The sequence below is a fragment of the Arachis stenosperma genome, chromosome 5, assembly GCF_014773155.1.
Source record: "Arachis stenosperma cultivar V10309 chromosome 5, arast.V10309.gnm1.PFL2, whole genome shotgun sequence".
NCBI lineage: Eukaryota > Viridiplantae > Streptophyta > Magnoliopsida > Fabales > Fabaceae > Arachis > Arachis stenosperma.
Window position 1 is genome coordinate 1,551,141 of NC_080381.1, and position 11,023 is coordinate 1,562,163.

At 27.6% G+C, this 11,023-nt stretch overlaps 1 pseudogene; it reads left to right on the forward strand.

Moving 5' to 3' along the window:
- Positions 1-1,354: 1,354 nt before the first annotated feature.
- Positions 1,355-2,534, forward strand: LOC130979563 (uncharacterized; annotated as a pseudogene).
- Positions 2,535-11,023: the final 8,489 nt, after the last annotated feature.

An 11,023-nucleotide genomic window follows, 5' to 3' on the forward strand; every position in this document is an offset into this window, starting at 1 on the left:
AATACAAATAACATAATGTTATGCATTCTAAACATAAAACATTAACTTATAGTCTTATAATGACTAATAACACAAAATATTAAGGTTTACAATACTTAAATTCCACATAAGAATAGCCATAATCCATCACTAATAACACAAAATATTAATTGTGTATGATGACTGGGCCACCAGGCCGAGTTTGGGTGACCCGAGCTATGGCCCAGACCCGACCCGAAATAATGACCGGGTCTATTTTTGAGACCCTTACTCGACCCTAAACCCGGTGAAATCACACCAAATTAGCCCCTAAAGTGTTCGAGGCCGGGCCGGATCTTCGGGCCGGGTCGGGCCATGTGCACCCCTACATCAAATAATATCTACCAGTTACTATGTTAATATGTTTTTATTACTTAAAGACCAAACATTTAACTTTTTAATTGGTCTATTAAAAACAATCATTGGTATATGCTAAATAATTATTATAGATTCATTGGAGTACACAAATGGAATTAGATTGCAAAGGGATGTAAGACTGAATAGGATGACTATGCTACTTCAAAAGAGACATGGTAAGATAAGCATGATAGATTGTAATTATCACAAAGCTAAAATTTTACTTCTTTTATCTTTAATACTAGCTTCATAATATATATTCATAATTCAGCTGATTCAAACATTTAACATATATTCATTTTTTTTTATAATATAAAGTACTTGATGTATTATCTCTAATGATTACAGGAGCAAGTACATTTAATTCAAATTTAGATACTAAAGAATTAGAAGAAGTGTGCATATCTGAAAAAAAAAGACACCTAATACAAAGAGAAACATTTTTGAAGGAATTGACTACAAATCTTTCAAAAAATTTTAAAGAAGTTGAGGATATTACTGAAAATACGACTATTTTAGATGATTCTATGCAAATTTAATACCCAGCCATATTCGATGTTGCTGAGAATACAAGTAATTTAAGAAGTAGCAATATCAGCACTTTATTATTTACTATTGTTATGCTTTTTATAAACAAAAAATTATCGTTTAATGTTCAAGTTTTAAAATTTAAACTAAGATATGGTTATATATTATAATTTTGTATTTGAACATTGATTGATTGTAAAACTTAAATCTTGAGGTTGGCACAACAAAATTGTATTATATGATCTCATCTTTTTAATCCATAAATTGCATTCTTCGGTAATCTTTTATGAATATTAATTTTATACTTAACATGGTGAAAAAAATGTATATTTTTATATAAAGTATTTGTTGCAGATATAACTAAAACAATTTATTATCTTGGTGATTATTAGATGTGATAGATATTGGTGACCTAGAATTTTTTGTCGGCATTGCGACGCCATGATGTGGTATGAGGAGAGATCAGAGAAGTCCAAAACAGGATCCAATTTTGAGTTCTCAATATGTTGTATGCGAGGGAAGGTACAACTGCCGTTTTAAAGCACTTGATCGGACGCTCAAGAATCTTATGTCAGTTACCGATCAACATAAGACACATCAACCATTTGGTGGTAAGATTGTTGTTCTAGGAGGTGATTTCAGACAGATACTTCCGGTGATTTCGAAAGGAAGTAGACACGATATATTAGCATCCGCTATTAACTCATCCCATCTGTGGTCATTTTGTAAGGTTTTGAAACTGCATACGAATATGAGGCTTCTAATGTCTTCTTCGAATCAAGATGAAGGTGAAATGAAGATATTTGCTAATTGGATACTTGATGTTGGAAATGGAAATATTGGCTCTGTTGTTGGTGATGAATCAAAAGTTGAAATTCCAGATGATCTATTGATTACAACTACTGATGATCCTCTCTCATTTGGTAGACTTTGCATATCTAAATTTGTTGCAAAACATGTCAGATTACAGGTATTTTCAGAGTAGAGCAATTCTTGCACCCACACTTAAGAGTGTCGAGAAGGTAAACAATTTTGTCTTGACAATCTTTCCAGGGATGGAAAAGGAGTATTTGAGCTCTGACACAACATGTCAAGCTGATGAAAATGAAGATGTAAAACAAGAGTGGTTCACACCAGAGTTTCTAAATGACATCAAATGTTCGGGACTACTCAATCACAAGTTGACTTTGAAGTCATGAGTCGCTATAATGCTAATGCGAAACATAGACCAGACTTCAGGTTTATGCAACGGGACAAGATTAATAGTTAACAAACTTGGCAGCAACGTAATTGGAGCGATGGTAGTGACTGGTAGAAATATTGGAGATAAAGTGTACATTCCAAGAATGAACTTGATCCCTTCAGATTCAGGATTGCCATTTAAGTTCCAACGGAGACAATTTTCATTAACAGTATGCTTTGCAATGACCATTAACATGAGTCAGGGTCAATCATTATCACATGTATGGCTTTATTTGCCAAAATCAGTGTTCACCTATAGACAACTTTATGTTGCTTTGTCAAGAGTTAAGAGTCGCAGTGGCCTCAGGATTTTAATTCTAAACGAAGACGGCAATCCAAAGTCATCAACAACAAATGTCGTGTTCAAAGAGGTTTTTAATAATATTTAGGTAAGAATAATATTATTTTTCATTTAAATAGCATGTTATGATTTACACTTTTGTACAAATCTTTACTATAGATATAACTAATTTATCTATAACTCTTTTTTCAAATTTGAAATGAAATGTGTAACAAGGAGCACAACATCCAATGATTTTCTAATGAAATTAGTAAGATACTAGGTTGTCGATAAATTTTTATTAGCTTTTTGATATAAAATTTAGAGTAAAATTAACATGCTATTATTACAGTTATATATGTTCTTATTTTTTTATCTCCCTCCTTATGGTTCAAGAATATTATAAACTTCGAACTCTTCTATTCATATTTTACTTTGAATAAAGATAAAACAACATATTTAACACGTTTATTATATAACGATGATGATAGTGTTATACTAAATTTAAAAAATATATGATTATAAAATATTATTTTTAATTTAACTTATCAAATTTAAATATAAGTCCGTGGATCGCACGGGTTTAACACTAGTTAAGATTTATAGCGAAAGATGCATATGCATAAGCATAAGTGCATAAGTGCATAAGCGTAAGGTTCACGTGCGTGTTAAAAAGGGAATTTTTTTTATTCTGTTTGTTACTGTTTGCCACTACGAAAACTTTACAGGCCCTACATAAATGAGGCCCAAGTAATCTTTGGGCTTGAGTTGAAAATGAAGTCAACCGAAGAATGGTTGACCAAACAAAATGATGGAATTAGGACAACTTAGCTTGGTCCAGTAATTAGTAGGGGTAAAAAAAATTCAGGCAGTCTGTCAGGAGCCTGTAGTCTGATCTGTGTTTAACCTGACTTATTATAAAATAGATACAGGCTCAAGTTTTTATAAAAATCTTATTATATTAATAAGTCAGGTCCAAGCTCACTAGTTAACTTTATAGGCCTGTAAGATTTGTCTGGGCCTGTTAATACATAATTACATATAACTAATTTTTTTATTATTAAAAAAATTATGAGATATTTTAAATTTATTATATTTAATTATAAATAATTTTGTATATTTTAAATATTTTAAAATTTAATTTTTTTATAAATATTAAATATCACATATTACATATAAATATATTTATTAAAAAATATTTTTTTAAATAATATTTTTATTTTTGTAAAAAAAAATTATCAGGCCTTTTAATAGACTTCAGGTCAAGTCAAACTGAATAACAAGCCAAACTCAGGCCAATTGACTATATGACAGGTTAAGTCTGTTAAGAACAAAATTTGGCCTGATCTGACCTGGCCTGTTTCCACCCTTAGTGATCAGTTTACTCCTCCACTTAAACAAATATCGAGAATTCGAATCTTATTTTATGTATACAGTAACTCATTGACTAATAACAATATTTGAATAAAGTTCAAATCCATAACAGATTAATTTTTAATTTATCAAACTAGAAAATAGCGTAGGACAAAAAAAAGAAAAAAAAGATGGAATTAATATTCTATAGGTAAAGTCATTGCCTCCTAATCAAATAAATTAGTCTACCAATAGAAAAATGCAAATATAAAATCTACCTCATGAAATACTATTTGTCAGCTAATCTAGTATGTTTTGGGTTAGAAACTGAAATAGCTTATAACCATAAACATGATTTTAAGATTATAATAATATTAATAAATTGACTCTCATCATTAAATACTATTAAATAATATAATTATATATAAAAATAGAATCATAAGCAATCATGCCACACCTTCTATTTAGTTACTTTGCCATATAAAGTACAAACAATCATTAAATTTCACATAAAGTACAAACAAATTAAAATAATATGTCCTAATAATCTCATTTTAGCTAAATTATCTAAGCTTAAATTAGACCCCCAAGTTTGATTCATTACATTAATACAAATATTAAGTGATCAACATTTCTTTCTCGCATTTTTTTCCACTAAAAGCGTGTTCATTGGTCTCTTAGCATTAATCTTCATTAAACAATTTTTTTAAATCAAGATTTTTAATTTGAATTAGTAGTTAGATAAATTTTTTTCCCAAAAGAGGAAAACTTTAAATTTAAATCCATAATATTCTCAATGTTAGATAAAATTTTTAGAAAAAAAAAATCTTAAGAGTCAATATTGAACAAGTGATATATATTACAATCAACATTCAACATAAGAAAAAAAAATTCAAAACTCTTAAAAATAAAAACATTCAAAATTCAAGTAAAAAAAAAAATTAAAATCTATTTCAAACAAAAGATTTTTAGTGGACTTAAATTTCCTAATTTTAATTCAAGTAAAGTGCTATGTACATAAGAAAGAAAATTGATTTAACAAGTAGGGTAAGCACGAGTCGGTTTGGTTTGGGTTCATGGTAAAATTCAGGGGCGAAGCTAGATTAAAGATTAGAGGGGGGCTAAAAATATTTATATAATAAAAAAAGACTAAAATAAAATTTTAGGGGAGGCTAAACTGAAATTTACATATAATTTACATGTAAAAAATTAAAATTAGGGGGGCCATTGCCCTCCTTTGCTACAATGTAGCTCCGCCCCTGGTAAAATTAGAATCGAATCGATCAAAATATAATTTGTTCAATTTGGTTCGAATTTGTGTTTTTTTGTATATGTATCCGAACCAAACCAAATCGATTAAGAACGAATTGGTTCGGTTCAGGTAATTGGTACCCGATGACTTTAAAATTCATAAAAAAAACAAATTTTTATCTTAAAAATTCAATAAATACAATAAACATGTAACATCTCAATAGAAATAATCTAAATATGTTAAAAACCAAATACATTAAAAACTAAACTCATTAAAATCCAGATATATTAATAGTAAATAATTTTTGTCTAATGAAAAAGTCATATATATATTTTTTATTTTTTTATATAATTAATATATGATCGTGTTCACGAGTTAGTTCGAGTTCTGCACTTCTAAAATCGATACCCAAACCAATCACTAACAAAAATTATCGATTTAATTCGGACTAAACCCGATTACCCATTAATTTCAGAACCAATTTAATTAGTTCGAATTCGAATTCGGACTAATAATCGAGTATATGCTACCCATGCTAACCCCTATTCATAAGTATAAATTATAAGGAGGGACCGAGGGAGGCTTTATGAAAAAGAAGGGTGTGTATGGATGGATGGATATTGGGGTCCTATATGCCATGGATGGTTGATGAGTCAAGGAAGGGACATCAAAATAAAGCAAAGTTACGTAGCAAAGATTAACGCATACCAATGCTCTTCTTCGTAGGCACGGTTTAAACTTTAAAGCCATTATTATTAGAGCTTTTTCATCATCTTTCTATTTGCCCAACATCCTACTAGTGATTCTACTTTTTTCATTAAAAGGAGATAGAAAAAAAAAAGAACCTAATTCAACTTTCTTTCCTCACAAACCCTATATATATAAATAACAAAATCTACATCTTTCTATCACCGTTTTTTCACTTTTGATTATTAGCATATACATTCTTATAATACCTATTCTCCTTGCATCAAAATAAATATATCAAAATAGTTTTAATAGAAACTTTATTTTGTATATTTTTAGTTACAAGGAATGATGACCAATTCAAAAAATAGCTAGGTTTAACATTTTATTCTTTAACGACCAAATTAGGAGACTCATTACTCAATGAGAATGATTTGCAAGACAAATTACCAATTACTAATGTAATAATATGTGTTGTGTTTATTTTTTATTATTATATTAAGGTCAAAAAGTGAGTTTAACTTTCACTAATTTTAGAAAGCATGTTGGTCAAAGGAAGCAATTAGGACAAAATGATAGCAAGCAAAATCATATATATTCATATACCAATTATTTACCCAACAAAAAGTAACCAAGCCTATATATAGGAACTGCTATAGGTTCGTCCCTCAATCAAAATCAAATCTACAATCCATGTAACTTATGTATAACTATAATTTTATTCTAATTTATCTAATTATAACACAATTGAATGAACAACAATATTATGTATTAATTGTCACTTATAAAATCCAACACCTTATTACAATTTTTTTTTTCCCCTGGGACCAACGAATCAAAATGCAACCCGACCCGAACTGGCCCAAAAGAAAATAGTCTGATCCAAATTAATCAACCTATTTATTACAATCTATTAAATCTAGAAATTGATTATATATCACCTTTTTATAAAATTGAAGTTAAACAATTTCATTCCCTTTTAGTCCTTTTTTTTTTATACCAGTTGCACTGTCACTTTTTCTTGCAGTAAAATTAGGCTGAAAATTTTCCATATAAATATAAGTTTGGTGTAATACCTTAAAACACAGAATTTATGGGTCAAAATTCCATCTTTGTAAATTACATCAAATTTAACCTCGTTTTAAAATTAATTTGTGGCAATATTAAAGTTAAAGAATTTCATTCTTTTTTCGTCTTTTTTTATTTTACCGCGTTGGTAAATACAAATAGTGACTGGTGTTTCAATCTTAAAAAAAAAATATTATAAAAAATGGTTGACTACTATATCATTAATTTGATGTTGCAGCACCATCTTATTTGATGAAACCAATTATGAAGTTTTTATTAGTTATTAAAGAAGCGAACATATTTGATAACAAAAAGACATGAGTCAAAATTACTAAAATTTGTTACTTTTGACTTTACTTAATATATTCTATAACAATTAAATATTAAATAAAATAATTTTAAACTATTTTTTTTATCTTCTTAACATTATCCTTAAAAAAACGCTTCACTTATATGAAGCTTTCACATCATGGATTTTAAATTGAAATAAAAATATAAAACACCAGGAACTAGGGTTCATGACTAGGCCTGCCATAATATCTTACACTCATAAATGTTCCAATGCTGTTATTTATGAAAAAAGTAAACAGATAATAAAAATTTTTAATTTTTATTTATTCCTAATAACATGCTTTTAGCTAGCTTTTATGAATAAAGAAATAGCAGAGAGGAAACAGGAAACTCACCTTTTTATTAATAAAAGTTTGGTGCAGGGAAATAAATTACAGATTCAATTATAGGAATGAGAAATTATTATATGTTAATTTGACTATATTTAATACGTATTCTACTAAAATATATATACAACCGTATTCGTTCATTTTGATATATGGTACTTAAAAAGTTATATTTTAAAATTAAAAATAAATAATTGTAAATATATATTTTTTATTTTTCACTTTGTATATTTTAATATGATAAGTGAAAGACTAATTTATATTAAACTAAAATTTAAATTCTTAATATTTTTGTAAGTAAATCAGTAAACTAACTATTCGATTAACAAATTACTAGCTAGTTAAATAACTGTAAGGTGAAAACTCAAGTGCAATTTATTTTACGTAAAGTTGATAACTGAAAGTTGTTAGATGAAAATTTAGTTAAATCAGTTTGACTTTCGATTATCAACTTCACGTGAAGTCAACTGCACCTGAGTTTTCACTTAATTGTAAATATTTTAAGAACATATGTAAATTATTTTGTTTAAAAAAAATTTTGAAGTTAAAAACTGAAAAATAATGAATGAATAAGAAGATTTTTTGTCCCTGAAGCAAGCAGATCCTAATCCTAATATAGGAATAGGAGTAGTGCTAGATAGAGAAGAACCTGCTGAAAGTTGATTGTGCCTTGAGGTCAATGATCATGACGTAATGTCTTAATGCAAAATGCTGTTAGCAGCGGTATTTGTGCATATAAACTTTACAAGATATATTCAGAGAGAACCATATATATACATGTATGGTAGTAAAATAAAGTGGGAGAGAGAATATTATACAAGTTTATTAGTAGTACTAATTCGTTTGATTTTTCAGTCAAAGGAATTACTCTATAGCACACACAAAATCAATACTAGTAATTAATTAATTTAGGTCACAAAAATTCAATTCATGCATTTACTCTATACTAATGCTTTTTCTTCCTTTACGACACTAAAATGAGAAATGATTACGATTACTGAACTTAATTAATTAATTGAAATTAACAAAGTGTGATTATTATTGGGTGTGCCCCTTAGCTTTGACTAGATTTTTCCATTTATACACAGGTAATTCTTGTAGTTTTATATGTCAAGAAACACACACATATATATAATGTTGTGTAAACTTGATAGTGACACATACTGAATTATTGATGCCTTGATGGGTAGACATAGATTATATATTATTCATACATTGATGATAATCTATGGAATATATTTGGAGTATTATATAGATATAAGAAAGCTAAGCATCCCTTATTTAGATTGCCAATAACACCATCTATATATATGTGCATTCTAAAACCATAATATAAGATATTAACTTTTGATATACTATCACAACCCACCACTAGATTTTTCCTTTTTCCGTTAATGTTCCACAGATATCTAATTTTCCTTATTTGGGTAAGCTAAATTGCTTTCGTATGCAAAAGTTTAAGTTATAACAAGCTAAGCCTTATTAGCTTGTATCATCTCCGATCCATAGGCCTAGCTTAAATTATTCCGAAGCTCTAAAATGATTAACTTCTCCATGAAATCAATTAATTGTAGAATTTAGCTAGAAAATTCATTATTTTTTAATTAATATCGGCCATTTTTTTTCTTAAATTATTATTTTATTTTAAGTTTTAAATTCTAAATATTATAAAATGATAAAATTAAAAAGTTAATTAAAATAAAAAAGATTTAATTATTTTGTTGGTCTTTATAATTTTGCAAAATTTTTAATTAGGTTCTTATACTTTTTTTCCTTTTAATTAGGTCCATGCACTAACTTTTTTTTTTCAATTAGATCCCTCTTAATAGTAATTATGTTAATTTTATAAGGACTCAACTAAAAAAAATTTCGTGCAGAGACCAAAATAAAAGGGAAAAAAGTATAGGGATCCAGTTAAAAAAAATTTGGTGCAAAGACTCAATTAAAAGAAGAAAAAGTACAAAGATCTAATTAAAAATTTTGCAAAACTATATAAGGACAAATAGAATAATTAAACCAATAAAAAATCAACTAATAATAATACTAGCTAACTAATTAAAAAAATTTTATATACATTTTCATCATATCTTTCTTTTGACCTCATTTTTTTTTGTAAAAAGAAAATTCTTGTAGTCAACCTTAAATATGTTTTTTAAAATTTATATTTTGTTTCCTTATGTTGTGTCTACGGGTATATATTTGTGAGTGGTCGAGAGTAAATGGAATATTTGTACATTCACTGGTACATACCAATATCTCTTTGATGAGACCAATTTGTTCAAAGAAAAATCTACCCATCTGTTGTTCTTTTAATCCATTATGTACAAGTAAAATAGGGAGGGGTAAATGTGACTTTTCACGATGTACTAAATTTGGATAGCCATACATATCTTTAACAACTCACACAAATATATACCTTTTGAATTTCATGGTTTGATTATAAAAAAGAAGATGACAAGAACGTGATGGATGGGTCCAAAAATTGTTGCTAAGAAGAATGCATGATGTGATTTGCAAAGGAATTAGGGTTTCATGATAACCACAATGAGTGGTTTATAATTGGGGCTGTTTGTTAACAAAACAAAACAAATCCGTAAGATGTTGAAAATTGTGTGCAATCATGTGACTGTAAATTCCACAATTATTATTATTATTATTAAAAAAAAAAGAATTTCAGGGGCAAAAAAGAAGCAGCATGAGAGCCCTAGGTTTCAGTCAAGTTAAAGAGGGTTATTGTTGTGTGTGTACGTGTATGAAGTTAGAAAGTTAACTACTATGGGTTTCAGAGAGACAATGCACACGTTAAAGTTTTTATAGGAAAAATGTGTTGCTTTTCCTCCAATTTTTAATCAAAAGAAATCACACAAGGGGTAGGAAAAAGAGAGTATTTGTGAAAAGGAATAAAAGTTCCAAACTTATTTACCTTTTTTTCTTCTTCTTTTTCTCCTTTTTCCTTATCTTATTTTTCCATTCCCTTTTCATTATTTTACTAACACAACTATTATAATACCGTACTAAGATATTATATCTATTTATTTATTGTTAAATAGGATATAATATAAATTAAATTTTTAATAATTATTTAGTAATTATTTCCGAATCAATTACAATAAAAAATAATAATTAACTATTATTAATTACAAGATAAAAATAAAAAATATGAGTTACTTAATATTTTGATGTATATCCAAACAAAATATAATGATAATATTATATAAGCAGTCCAGTTTAACTATTTCTATAACTTAAACCTATGTCCTTAAAATTACAGTGTTACAAAATTAAAGTCTCCTTGGAAATGATAATAGTAATATTTATAAAAGTAAAAATTCAGGTATAATCAATTTATAAAGTTGGTAGTTAAGAATGATTAAATAATTTAATTAACTTTTTTATTTAATAAATTTTTAATTATTAATTTTACGTGAAGTTGACTGTAACTAAATTTGTGATTGCTTTGTAAGGGTAAGGGTATAGTAGGGTAGCCCCAAAAAAAAGAAAGAATTGAACAAGTTTGTGTCTCTTTAATTCATCGATCCCCACCACCACCCTCACCCTCCA